Source organism: Pithys albifrons, chromosome Z, assembly GCF_047495875.1.
Source record: "Pithys albifrons albifrons isolate INPA30051 chromosome Z, PitAlb_v1, whole genome shotgun sequence".
Taxonomy (NCBI): domain Eukaryota; kingdom Metazoa; phylum Chordata; class Aves; order Passeriformes; family Thamnophilidae; genus Pithys; species Pithys albifrons.
Genome location: NC_092497.1, coordinates 65,795,633 through 65,810,434, shown reverse-complemented (window position 1 = coordinate 65,810,434; position 14,802 = coordinate 65,795,633). Strand labels below are relative to the sequence as shown.

General features: G+C 42.4%; 1 protein-coding gene across 3 annotated transcripts in view; it reads right to left on the bottom strand.

The window, feature by feature from the left end:
* KDM4C (lysine demethylase 4C) overlaps positions 1-14,137 on the bottom strand; it is a 259,388-nt gene extending 245,251 nt beyond the window's left edge. For 2 of the 3 annotated variants that reach the window (XM_071580703.1, XM_071580705.1), the window contains exons 1-2: positions 13,965-14,137; positions 1,437-1,543 (exon numbers count right to left, since the gene is read on the bottom strand). The gene's annotated coding sequence lies outside the window, so the exon portion shown is untranslated. The remainder of the gene's footprint in view (positions 1-1,436; positions 1,544-13,964) is intronic. The other variant, XM_071580704.1, reaches the window with a different exon arrangement.
* Between the last annotated feature and the right edge of the window lie 665 nt (positions 14,138-14,802).

The following is a 14,802-nucleotide window of genomic DNA, read 5'->3' as shown; positions in this document are numbered from 1 at the left end:
GAAAGGAGGGAGGGAAAGGAGGGAGGGAAAGGAGGGAGGGAAAGGAGGGAGGGAAAGGAGGGAGGGTGGGAGAGGGGGACATACAGGAGTTAATTTATTCTTTTGTTATTTGGTTTGGTTTTTCTTTTAATTACTTGAGCATCCACTTTCGCATTTGTCTTCTACATCACTAACGTTCTTTGCTTTAGTGAACAGAGAAGAACTTTCCAGAAGTGTATTTTTTCCACATACCTGCCTAGTACTAAATTTAGTGTTCCCAGATCAAGCCAAGGATTCTTATTGAAATAACTTTGTGGGGAGAGGGAATATGCTCTAACCACCAATAGTTGGAATTATTTTCAGTTAACCAATAAATGAATCATTGTCTTACTACTATAGCACCTCTCACACATGTCTAAGCCTAATCAGAGCAACTATTTCTGCTTAATTTAATGTACTATTTGTGAACAATACAAAACTGGGAAGATCAGCCAATAGTCAGTGGGTCATGCTGCCATCCAGAGGGACCTTGCCAGGCTGGAGAAAATGGGCTCACAGGAACCTCGTGAAGTTCAGCAATGGGAAGCGCAAAGTCCTGCACATGGAGAGGAACAGCCCAGGCATATGGGGTACACAATGGGTGCTGAAGGCTGAAAAGCAGCTTTGCTGAAAAGGCCTTTAGGAGTTTTGGACACCAAACGGAACATAAGCCACCAACATACCCATGCAGCAAAAGTGGCTAACCATGTCCTGGGCTGCACTGGGAGGAATCCTGATAGTAGGTAAAAGGTGATCCTTCCTTTTTATTCAGCACTGGTGAGGCCACACCCACAGTGCTGTGCCCAGTTTGGGGTTTCCCAATACAAGTGCAACATGGAGCTAGTGAGAGTGCAACAAAAAGCACTGTGACTATGAGAAAGGGACTGGAACATCTCATTCATGAAAGAAGGCTCAGAGAGCTGGGATGATTCAGTCTAGAGAAGAGAAGTCTCTTACCTATGTGTATAAACACCTAATCAGTTCATAGAATCATAGAACCATAGAATGCCTTGGGTTGAAAGGGACCTTAAAGGTCATCTACTTTCAACCCCCTGCCATGGGCTGGGATGCCACCCACCAGATCAAGTTTCTCAGAGCCCCATCCAACCTGGCCTCGGACACTTACAGGGATGCAGACTACACAACCCCACTGGGCAACCTGTTCCAATGCCTCACCATCCTCATGGTAAATAGTTTCTTCCTAATAACCAGTCTAAAACCACATTCTTTCAGTCATTCCCTCTTTTATTTATCACTATGTGTCCTTGTAAAAAGTCTTCCTCCAGCTTTCCTGTAGCCCTATCCAGGTACTGGAGGGCCACAATAAGGTCATCAGGGAGCCTTCTCTTTTCTAGGTGGAACAATCCCAATTCATTCAGCCTTTCCTCACAGGAGAAGTGTTCCAACCCTCTAATCACCTTCATGGTCCTCCTCTGGACTTGCTGCAATGGGTCAATGTCCTTCTTGTGCTGCAGACCCCAGAGGCAGGTGCAGCACTCCAGAGAGGGCCCCACCAGCAGATGGACTGCAAGAGAGGGAAACAGGTTTTTTTCAGTGGCACCAACTGACAAGACATCATGGTTTAGCCCCAGCAGGAAACTAAATTATCTGCAGATCAGATGACAATAGGTTTCCCAGCTGCTTGGCTTTGTTGCTTTCTAATTCCAAACTGCTAGCCTCATTTTCCCAGCATTGGAGCAGTCAGGTAACATATTCTGCTGAATGACAGGTGAAATTGTTTCGTATCTCCTGCAGCTCACTCAAGGACAGTATAGTTTACCTCTTCTGTCTCTTCCTCCTGTTCCTGTGATAGTCCTGGTAATGGCCACTGTGATATCCTTGGTGCCTCGCTCTCTTCACACACCATGTCCTCCCTTACTAAAGCTCTTCCACGAGGTGACCTTTATGTGCATTTCTTCTTCTGTATAGGGGCAACTTACACCAGCACCTAGTGGACTGTTACCAGGGCTGGAACACCTGCAGGTCCCCTTCCTTTGTTGTCAGACCCGGAGATCTTCCCTCCCCACCACCACCACTGAGCCCTGCTGAACAGGGCTCGATCAGCCTGGGCCAGGCGTCAACACACTGCAGTCATGTGGGTCTCTCTGGAATTGCCAGGGTGACAGCTCTCATTTTCCAAATATTTTACTATTTTTCTTCTGCATTCTGCACTTATTTAGAGGTGAAGTTCCAAGACACTGGAGGTGCCCAAGTGCCCTAGGCCCTTGCCCATACTGTCCCACACACACTGTCACTTATAACTATCCAGCCTTGGGGCAGATCACTGGGTAATGTTCTTACCTAGTTGTGTAACCTTAAACAAGAACTGAACCATATGCAGTAACATGTTGGCTCCTAGCAAAACAACCAGGTTGGTTTCAAGGGTATTCAACAGATATTTCAAAATCTTTAAAATTCTCAAATGCTATAGTAAGCAGCCTGGAGGAGAAGGAAGGAAAGAAGGAAAAAAAACATAGGAAAATATCTCCCCCCACAGGTTGGAGAAAAGGCCAAAGGTGTGATTATTTATCATTCCCAGTAGATGACTCCCGAAGTACAGAGGTGACTGCAATACTGACTACACATACCAGATTAGTTTCCTCACCCACAGCACTCATATCATAAACCAATACTACTACAAAGTACAATCAAATTAAAACCTTAGCAAAGGCCCCACAGAGGATAAGACAATAGGGAACACATATTGCAAGTTAGCAATTACATAACACACCTCTGAGAACAAGTGCAAGACCTCTGACAGCAAATAAATCAACATTGTAACCAGTGACTCTTAACACTATACAATTAATTGGTTGTAGCAAATTTCTTTCAACATGCTCTGGTAAAATCTCTGGTTTTCTCAATCCTTCCTGCCCCACATTGGGTGCCCAAAAGGACTATCCTGGTTTAACCCCACTTGGCAACTAAGTATCACGCAGCTGATCACTCACGTCTCCAGAAGGAGAATCAGGGGAAAAAGCAAAACTCATGGGTTGAGATCAGAATAGTTTAATAACTGAAATAAAGCAAAATTTACTTTTATTATCATCATAGACTGAGATAAAACACAAGAAAAACAAGAGAAGCACAGAACAATTGCTGACCATCTGCTGATTGATGCTAAAGCTATTCCTGAACTGCCAACACAGCCATTCTTTCCAAGTAATTCCCCCAGTTTATAGTGGGCATGACATTCTGTGGCATGGAACATCCCTTTGGCCAGTTCAGGTCAGCTGTTGTGGTGTGGTGGATCTGGCTGAGCTGGAATTTATTTCGCCATAGTAGCCCACAGTAGACACAGTGCTGTGCTCTGCACTGGTAGCCAGAAGAGTGTTGATAATACACCCATTTTTTGGCTACTGCTGAGGACAGGTCACTGTAACATTGCTTCAATCAAGGACAAGATCCCGGGAGGGGACACAGGTAGGCCAGCTGACACAGTGACCAAGGGGATATTCCATACCATATGGTGTCAACCCAGATGTTGAAGTGAGACAAGAAGCAGGAACAGATGCCTCCATTGTCTCCAAAGGCTGCCAGCTGACGACTCTTACGTGCACTGGAGCCCTGCTTCTCAGAGGAGCAGCTGACCGTCGCTGCTCGTGGGAAATAGAGATTAACTCCAGCTTCTGCTTTGTGCATGTGCACGCTCCTTTGCCTTTCTTTTGCATAAATACAAACTGCTTTATTGCAATCCATGATTTGTATTGTTTTGTTCTTCCACTTTACTCACTCTCCTGGTAAGGGGAGTGATAGAGTGGCTGGGTGGGCACCTGGCATTCAGCCAAGGTGAACCCACCATGCCTGGTCAGCTCCTTTCCAGGTTTTCATGCAGCTCATCACTGGAAGAGAATGAGACACTGAAAAATCCTTGACTTAGGGTAACCACTGCTTGGCAGCAAGGAAAACATCAGTGTGTTATCATCTTCACTCACACTGAATCCAAAACACAGCACTGTACCAACTACTAAGAAAAAATTAACTCTCTCTCAACCAAAACTAGTACTTAAAACAAATGGCAATTGACACAAACTGAAAGAGAGGAATTTCCATCTGAACATCAGAAAATACTTTCTCACTGCAAGGATGGCCATACACTGTATCATGTTGTTGCCCAAAGAGGTTGTGGAGTGTCCCTCCTTGGAGATATTCAAAAGCCAGTTGTCCTGGTTCTGGCCAGGACGGGACAAAATTTTTGCAGTAGCTGGGAGGGGGTGTGGCCAATATTACATCATGCCATTGAGGGGCAGAGGAAAGCGACTCTTTCAGGGAGAAGGCGTTCCTTCAGGTCAGATAATGTGGCCGGGGAAGCCCATCAGCATTTATTTATTGTCAGAGACTCCACAATGAGCATCTTTTTGCATGTGAATAATTTTCCCTTTCTGTACACTTTTAATATTGTTGCTGTTACTGTGTGTTTTCTTACCTCATTACAGTTTCCAATAAATTATTCTTATCTCAACCCATGGTCTTTACCTTCTGTGCCTCCAATTCTCTACTCTGCCACAGAAGGAAGGGGGAGCAAGAGAAAGAGAAAAGTGGTTTGGAGAGTCTCAGTGAGAACACTGAACTGGGGAGTACCATTGCTAAACAATGACACCAGTTCAACACTTTCTAAGCAACCCATTGCAGCTGAGCCTGCTTTGTGCAATGAGATTAGACAGGATGATCTTCAGAGATCTCGTCCCACTTCCACACTTCTCAGATTGTGAACTATTTCCACCTACTGCTCTAAGCTACACACTGCAGCTGCATAGCTAAACACCAAGAGTTAGTGCCAACTTAATTCTGCCGACTCATACAAGCACACAGTGACAGATGTCACCTACAGCACCTTCTTCTACATCACAAAGTCCATTTCCAAAAGCATTTCTATAAATGGATTTACCAATTAACTTCATCAGTTGCTATCTAAACGTATTACACTAAACCATCCATACAGAAAGCCAGTGTTGATAGGAAACATACTATCAACCTTTATATTCTAGTTTTGTCTGTGGGTGCAGAACATAAGAAACCACACAGCCGGTATGTGTTTCAATAAACCTGAGCCTCTACCTTCTTTAGAATTAAATGTGCGTAAGTTGAAGGGGTGTAAGTTTGAAATATATCTGATTTCCTACATTCCTTCTGCAAAGTGGTAAGGAGACAAGAAAAAGACATATCCAAGTGGTTCAGCTACTAGAAAAGCTGCAGGATGATTTTGGCCAGTGTCTGATTTCAAGCACCAGCCACAAGAACTTATTATCACATGAATTAGTATGATAAAAATTCCTCTTAATCAAAATATTTCATGAAAATATACCAGTTTTAAGAGCTGAGCTGCTTTAAAAACAGCAACGTACCAAACAAACTGAATACATCCTAGCACTTAGTCACAATGAAGAAATTTAGTTAAAAATTGTTAATGAAATTAATAAATTGTGATTAACTCATTTTAACTTCCACAATCACGTCAGCATTCTTGTTTGGCTGCTAGAGTCTTAAAATCCTGTTTGTATATATACTAACAAGATTATTCTTCTGCTTCTTTGAAATTAAGACAAGACACAGGCATATACCTGAATTGTATGGTGATGAACTTCAATCTGTAACACAAGCAGAATTAACAACTTTTAACTCATCATGAAGACATGTACAGCGTTGGAAAGGCAGAATGCCTGTGTAGCTTCACTGCAGTGTGAAAAATACAAATCCGATCTTTCCGAGAATCTTCTTTCTACCTGCTTCCATGCATCTTAGGGCCCAGGCCCCTAAGCAACAACTCACAGACCAGACGGGTACTTTCGGCAGAAATAAACTGTCCAATCCATGCTCCTGTGTGTCACAGTTTCAGAACCCTTCATGGAATTCTCTCTCCCTGCTAGCACAAAGTTTGGGCACTAGCCCCCAACGCCCCAGTACCAGATAACAGAACAAAAGGGCTGGCCGATGGGTGTGCATTCCAACCTAATGACTGGGGGAGGTGAGGCAGGCGGGGGCAGAGAGGTCTGTTCCTGGTGCTGGACACATTTCCCTGCTGCAGCTGAGGTGTGGGCACGAGCTATCCTTTATGCTGGGCTGGTGGAAGCACCTCGGAGGCAGCTCCTTCGGCTCAGCCCCCACAGCTCTGGGCACCCTGCGCTTCCGAGAGAGAGTCACCACTACCTGCATTTTGCTACAGACTCTGCTGAGGGCAAACCCCATCTGCACAGGAACTGCTAAACACTACGTTCCCCCCCACACACTCCTTGTTTAAAGGTTTTTGTTACAGTGTTGCTGCTGGTTCTGGTTCTGTTCTGGTTTTGGTTACATATAATTTGCAGTTTCAAACTTACCTTTTTCTATACATTTTGTGATACAGTCTGTTAAAGGATGTGGTGATCTTTTGGGAAAGATCCCCTTTCCCAGTCCATATAGACAATTCAGCTTTCCTCTAAACTAAGACATCGTTAATTCTTTTCCCTGAGTAAAAAATGCCTTTTCATTAATTTACTGGATAAAACTGCTCTTTGATAAGCATAGTGTTTGTCAGAACAGTCACTGCTCTATAATATCCTTAGTGTAAAACTCAGAAAGATCATACAGGCTAAGCCATAATTGCTATGCCAGAACTCCATTTATTAGTTGCTGCTATTCATTTTACAATTTCTTAGTAATCTAACACACTTACAGCTATGCTCCATCAGTTAGAACTTCTTAAATGCATTTCACATTTTATTATTGCATTGGTTCATTACAAATGCCAATCTGAAACAGTAAGCACCAGTACTAAAGTTTATGGTTTTACACTTAACAGAAAAAAACAAAGCTATGCTACAAACCACACAGAAAATGTTGGGCTTCCAATTCAATTCGCTTAACTTCTAACACAGTACATAATTCTCTCAAGGACTTTGTGGAACTCAGGAGTCCTACACACTTTCTCCAAACAATGCCTACTTTTCTTCTTTCTCACATGCAAAAATGCAGTTATACCCTAGCCAGATCATTAAGACAGGAGAGCAGGAGGTATAATCCAGTGTAAGAATTAAGAGGCCTTCAGAGGTTCTTTTGCAGACAAAAGCATAATTCTAAGAGGTCACTCTACTGTAAAATCTGCACTGCAATCATACTACCACTAACTTAAATATAACTTAATATACTTAAGTGTATACATAAGTACTTACTTTCTTATATTATGAAGCTGTACAACCTGAGAAATAAAACTTTCAAAGTTTTTATTTACTACTACACAATGAAAATGTGCAGGACATTAGTAAATACCAAGTTATAAAAACAAGGCAATATGCCCATTTAGGCTACACATTATGAAACAGAAAGACAAGTAATACATACACAGAGAAATTTTAGTTATTTTAAATCCCCAAGATAGCATTGGAATCAGCCATTTTCTGTCCCCTTGCAAGACAGGACTGCACTTGAAAAAGATATCCATGGCTATCTAGAAAAGCCAAAGGCAATCTAAAAGGAGAAAATATACTCCACTCAAATTAGCATGCATTTCTACTTTGCCTAACCCTGAAAGAAGCTTTTTTAGCTAATCAAGACAAAGCTTTAGTGAAACAAGCTCAAGCTATGACCTGATTCAATAAACTGCAAAGCCTGGGCATAAAGCTTGAACTTCTGGGTGACCAAGTAGTTTGTCTATGTCTGGAAAGATGACTGATTAAACAACTCAAAATTTAGATAAAATACAAGCATGTAATTTCTCCAAAGTTGCCAGCTAAAAAGCCAGTAGCTAGCTTAAAGAATCTGATCCTCCTCTTAAAATGTTTATAGCCTTTATAAGGCCTTGCTAAAATGCTCAAATCATGAGCCAGGAGTATACTAATGCTACATTTGTCTTAATACCATGAAGCAAAAATGTGAGATCAGCAAAGTTCAGTCATCTACATCCATGTCAGTAAGTGGCCCAAGAAATCTACTGAACATAACTTAAGAGTTCAGCACCAGAAAAGTTCACACGTAAACAAGATGAAATCTCATTAATGCTACAATCTGTTACATAATCCAAGTTGCAAACACATTTCCCCAGTTATGATGACAGGGGAAGTGCTTTTTAAATAAATCCTGTAAATATTTGACCTGCATAACTTGTATAAACATAACAAACCTGATACTAAAGAACAGAAGTGTACCATATTGCATGCTTGACCACACATTTTATTCTGCATGATTGTTTGGTATGTGCAGAATCTACAAAATTGTTTCTTCTGTATCCCAAGAAAGGGGAAGGACCTCTATACTGTACCACAATCAACTGAAGCTCAACTATCCACATTAGTACCATCCAGCTACAATTTCCTGACTCCCCTGTCAAAACATTGAACTTTTTTTTGTAATGCCTACCTTACCTGTGTTCAGTTTAGCTGGTAAAATGCCAGCTACCCAAACACAGAATCAAAGTCCATCCCCCACACTACTCCCCAAGGAAAAAGGGGAAGAAGAAAAAAAAACTAAAACTTGAAACAGAAAACTGGGTTATATATTTACATGAAAAAGGGAAAACTGAACTAAGGCTACAGTATAACACAAGTTAGATACAAGTTACACACCCACTCAAGTTAGATATAACAAATAGTTCCTACACCTCCCTCCCTATCCAACAGAAAACTAAACCCCTCCAAACACAAATCTCACTACTCCAGCTACAAAAGATCCAAGAGAACTCAATCTCCAAAGGGACAGACTCAAAGAAAGAGAAAACTAAGAATAAACATTTACTTCCCTGTAGATAACACAGTAGTGAAGAGGATGGCAGCAGCATCCTGTCAGTACTACAGCCATGGTCAGGAGAGAGAGAAGTTCCCTTCTTCCTCTCTTTTTATACTTGAGATTATATCAAAATATGGTATGGAATACCATGGCCAGTAGCAGTCAGCTGTCAGCTGGCCTGACCCAGCTCGAGTCACCTGATAATCCAAGGCTTACTCTAAAAACTAAAGCCTAAATTTAGGCCTGACTAAACCCAGGACACTGCCATAGTTTAAAGGTGTCAGAATATTAAATAAAATGTATCAGTTATCTGTTAAACACTGTTCTTTCATGCAGAATCCTCCATACCCTCACATAGAATACATTATTCCCAGAACTGGAAAACATCTTCCAAGTTCCATTTACTTGATACCTATTATAGAAATCCAAACTAGCTATGATGTTTAATCAAACTACAAGCTAGACACATCTAGAAAATACTAAACAAGAATGAAACAAACCAGAAAATCCAGCATGTGTTCAATTGTAGTTGGATAAAATGCACAAAAACTCGCAGCATTCATTCACTACATGAAAACAACTTACAGTATTACCATATTCCCTCTTCACCATAATACTAAGCTGACAGATGTACTCTGAAAGCTATCTACTTCTTTTTCCTGCTAGTGTACAATGAACAAACCAGCACTTTGAGATCCACCCATCATCAGCTGGGAACCAAAACTTTCTGACAAAAAGTTATGAATATTGATACAATAGTTCTTCCAAAGATGCTTGTGGGAGGCAACTCTTGACTGCCCACTTTGACCCCTCTACTGAAAGCCCTGTTAAAGAAGCAGGAAGGAAAAGCACAGCCTACTATGTTTACCCTGCTATGCACAAAAGTGTTAGCCTACATGAAAAAGTGCTACTTCTGTCAATTCTGCATCATAAAACAAAGGTGTTCATATTTTCAAAGGTAAGATTATTTTATTATTTCCGTGTGCTCTAATACATAAACTACCAAGGTCCACAACCTTTACTCACAACCTTTACAATCGCAGATAACTGAGAAATAATGTCCATGGTTACTCAGCAATCCAAATTTTGTTTACAAATCACATAAACCAAGCTTCAGTAAAAAGAGAAAAAGAAGGAAGACGGGAAGACGAGATCAAATCTCTTGAAGATCATCACTTCTCACATATAAATTAGCTAAAACACACATTTCACTCTTTTCCTTTTCTTGCAAATTTTCACCCACACTAATTATTGGACAACAAACATTTGAGGAAGAATTAACCCTAAGAATTATTTTTTTAACAGCTAATAACAAGAAAATAACTTTGTCCAGAGAAAGGCATGCACAAAAAGTGCAACATTTTTTGGAGGCTGATCTAAAAGACAACACAAAGTAATCTAATTGAAAGCAGTTGTCAGAATCAAAAGGTTTCCAACTAAAAAAACTACGAGATAAGCATTCACATTATAAAATAGCAGCTGTCATTTTTCAGGAATCATTCAATCAAAACACTTCATTAACAAAACCTGAAGAAAATCATGATTAGCCCCCCCAACTTCCTGTTAGCACACCTTGTTTTGCAAAATAGAGGTTTGTACCACTAGCTCTGCAAGAGCACTGTCTGTATGAGCTGGAAAGGAAACAGGTAGAAAACCATGCCTTAATCTGTAATAGTCTAAGCACCAACTTTATCTATAACATAAGTAACCACTCCATGGGTAGATTCACTTCTCTGTTTTCTTACATCTTTATTAAACGTTTTAGCAAAATCTGTAAGTAGGCACCATCCAATACCACCATCAGAAAGAACCAATTAAGTTTTTAAATGTTAGGAGTACTTAGGAAACCAGGAATCTGGGTAGGTAACCATATTCTGAAGCTCCTGAAACCACCTCAATTTTACTATAAAGCTCTGAGTAGTTTGCAAACTTCCTTTCTAGTTTGCATTTCTATCATGGTACCATCCTTACAGCAAAAATATTCCAAAAATATAAAAATGGCCTGATTTGAATCCATAAATATTGAACTGAACAACGACCTGAATTCATTCCACAGATATTCTTTGCCCACACCATGCTCACAGCATGAAAAACATCTTGAAATAACTGATCTAAGACAAAGGACAAGAAGGAAAAAACAAAGTTCTTTTATCATTTTTATTTTCAACTCACGTTTAAAGAGTTTTACTTTCTTTTTAATGAATACACAGGTATGCAATCTATAGTCCTAGTTGGAAGCAGCATTTAACAGCCCTCAGCAACAGCAAAAGCACTCAGATCTAACAACTTTCCACAGTTTCTAACAGCAGGTATTGTGATGGGTTTGATAAATTCCAGAACTCAGAAAAGCTTTAATTTTTATAGTAGGCCCAAGCCAGACTTTAGTAGGCCTCGTAGGCTCTAGGGCAGGCTGGATCAGCTGACATTAGCAGACAATAGTGTATTTCATATCATATAAAAGGCAGTGTGGGAGGTGTCTGGCTCCCTTTTCTCATGGCTGCTTCTCCTGGGAACATGCTGTGATTTCATTCCAGAGATCTGGGTCTCACCACTGCCCCATCGCTGCTTTATTTTGGGGAAGTAAACATTTATTGTTGGCTCTCTCTGTGCTCGGGTGTCTCTCACTTGGTGGGCTCTTGGGGTGGTTTGTGGGGTCAGAGTTGTGAATTTGCCACTTGGTGGGGAGTGGAGAATTGTTATCTTTTACCCCTTCGTATATGCATATATATTGTGTTGGTTTTGTTTTAATTTCCCTTTTTCTGTGTAAATACCCAACACATAAGTTTTTCTATTTGAAGTTTCAGTTTCAGGTTTTTTCCCTCGGGAAGGAGAGACTGCATTGCTGTGGTGAGTATTTGGCATTTTGCCACAACAAGTAGTAAATAGTAAGTGCAGGGGTTGCTCATAATATATTTTTTCAAAATACCACCTCATTCTTCAGCTGAGGCCCAAATAAGGCCTAAACTGAAACTAAAGCCAAAACTACCACACATGTATGCATCAAGGAATGCTTAAACACAGAGGATATTTGGTAGACTTTGATGATTTTTTTTCCCCACAATTTTGAACCTTACATATCCAAAACCATGATAAACCCCTCACAATAAGCAATCTGTCAAGTGATATATCTTCCTCTGTATGTTTAGAAGATTTCTTATTTTAGTTTTATCTGATATCTCATGTACACACTGGGTACAGTTATCTAACTGCTCATATTTGCCTTCAGACCACACATGACTTATAGATCTTTACCATGGTTTCATGCAGCATCTCTCTTCCAAGCTGAAAACTTCTAGTCTCACCATAGAAAATCCCTCCCATATTTCTGATCATCATTGTGATGCCTAAGGATTTGATTTAATGCAATTTTAGAAAGCTTTTAGAATCATAGAGTCTTTGCTGAGTTGCCCTGATCTTAAGTCTGAATATTAAGGTGCTTTTCCCACCAGCTAGCAGGCCTGGTCAAGGCCGAGCTGTTTTGCAGCAGACACCTGCAAGATAACAGAAGACAAACAACAGAAGAAGGCCTAACTGCCTCCCCATCACGAAGGGGGTAGATTGGCAGGACTTTTGGGTGGGCATTAGAGAGAAATGGGAACTTCTGATTGGATGTCCGTGAGGGGTATAAAACCCTGTGACTTCCTGACCATAGGGTCAGACCTGGGGTCAAACCCCTCTGGGTTTGATCGTGGAAGGTCCTTCTAATAAAACCCTATATCTTTCTCCATTAACTTGTCTGCAGTGTGTCTCTGTTCACAGGGTTACGCAATCTACAGGCATCAATTGCATCCTATTTCTGGACCTTACCAGTACCAGTAAATTACTTTTGGTCAGGTGATTGTGCATTCGGATTTAGTGCATAACTATTTGTCTAATTTGTTTAGAAATTAGGTCAAGAGACACAAAATTCTGCATGCAATACTCATCAACAAGGATTACAACTTTCAAGATTTGAATTTTTTTACCATTTCACCATTTTTTCAATTTAAAAAAATTAGAGATCAAATCACATATTTTTGTTTTTAAATCAACACTGAGCAAAGATTTTTCTCTCATATACATTCTGATCCAACAGCTATTATTTCCTGGGTCAGTCCCTAGAAAGCAAATTGCTCTTACATGCAGCTGTACCTGTACTTAGCTAATACAAAACCAGCAGCTACCAGCAATCAACAGCAACAACATTCCAAATCAAAGCTAAGAGAAAGATAAGCATGAGGAGCAGTGGTTTAGTCTGTTATCACTTCAACTAGTGAAAAGGAAACCATGCTTGTGTTTCCCATTTTCTTGTGTTTGGATGCTACATCTCTGAAGCAATGCCATCAGCTAGTTCTCACAGTTCAAGGAAAAACAAAAGATAAAGCCCAAGACAAACTTTTTACTACAGACATAAAAATAAACCTCACTGTAGAGCGACAAAAAATAGCCTGCATTAGGCTACTAGTAATCTTCATTTCTGTGAGAAAAGTGTTTCAGCCTAAAACCTTCTGGTTTAGTAGCCACCAGGTAACTTCCATTGATATCGCTGGTAATATTTCAATGAAAAGACTCATAAATCTGCGGTTTAAAAAATTTTAAAAATAATTGCTGTTTACTCTCAGAGGTAGTATAACTTATTTAAAGAACACATGGACATCCAGCATTTTTCCTAACGCAGATAACCTATGAGAAATATCTTTTTGTATACACTTCCATTTCGGATTGCCAGCTAAAATCCACTGCAGAAGAGAGAAAGCTCACTAAGAGAAGACTATTAAGGTGGCATAGAGCCCTGATCCCAAAACCAGCTCGGAAAGCATGGAGCATTATAACCAGAGAGATATAACATACAGAACGGGCGCTTAACTCAGCATTTGGGCCAGCACACAACTTTAAAAGCCTTAGCGACGCGAACGAGCTGTACCAAAAAGAGACTGCTTGGAAAGCCCACAATAATTCCAGCACGCCGCGAGGTAACGCCGCGTGTTTCCCTGCGCCCACCCACCTCCATCCATCATCCCTCGGGGAAGCAGCCAGACCTCGGGGGTCCTAAACGCGACACCCGCTGTCCCCAGCCAGCCCCGGCTCGCGGCCGGAGCCTCCAGCCGGACTCTCCCTCCCGGCCGCGGGATCTCCGCGGCCGGGAGGGAGAGTCCGGCTGGAGGCTCCGGCCGCGGGAGATGCCGCGTCCCCCCCGTGCAGCACTTGGACCACGCCGCCTCCCCAGGGCCAGCCTGGCCCCGCACTCCTCCCGCACACCCGCCTCGCACCTGTCCGGGAGAGGCTCCAGCGGGCAGCACCAGTAGAAGCCGGAGAGAGAGGGGGACGGAGGGACAGGAGGGAAGCGGCGGCAGTGCAGGGCAGGGCAGGGCAGGGCACGGCAGGTCCTCTCCAAACGCCGCCGGTGCCCCCTCGGGGTTGCCGCTCCCGGCCGCTCCGGGAAGGCGGAGCCGCCGCGGCTTCCGGGCGGAAAGGCGGTGCGAGGGAGGGATGGGAAGGGGCGGCTCCGTCCCGTCCCCCCATGCCGGGATCGCGGCTTGCTGCGGGAGTGCTGCCCGTCCCGCCCTGCTTCGCCGGGATCGCACCCTGCTGCAGGAATGCCGCCGTGCTGCCCGCCTGGAGGGTCCCGTCCCCTGACCCCGCCGCCACCTCTTGGACGGAGGGATGGCGTTGCTTCCCACCGAGGCACACCTGGGAAAAACGCACGCCCAAAGCTGGCGAGCAAAGTCGATCTGTCACACTGAAACAGCTGGGTTAGAAAGGACCTCAGATCATAGAATCATCGAATCGATTGGGTTGGAAAAGACCTCCGAGATCATCAAGTCCAGCCCTTGGTCCAACTCCAGTCCATTTACTAGATCATGCCATTCAGTGCCACGTCCAATCTCAGTTTAAAAACCTCCAGGGACGGTGTTGTAGTTTGGAATTATTATGTAAATTCTCTCCCTTGCCACTAACTACGCCATTAGTTAACAAAGGAAGTAGTTAGCTGCTACCGACTTCTTGATCGCTTGGGTGTGGGCAGGTTGTCTCGTGGTTTTGGGGACATTTTTCCATGTTTTTTAGCTCGGCTGAACGCAGGAGGGGAGTGTGTGTGCTGTTGAGGAG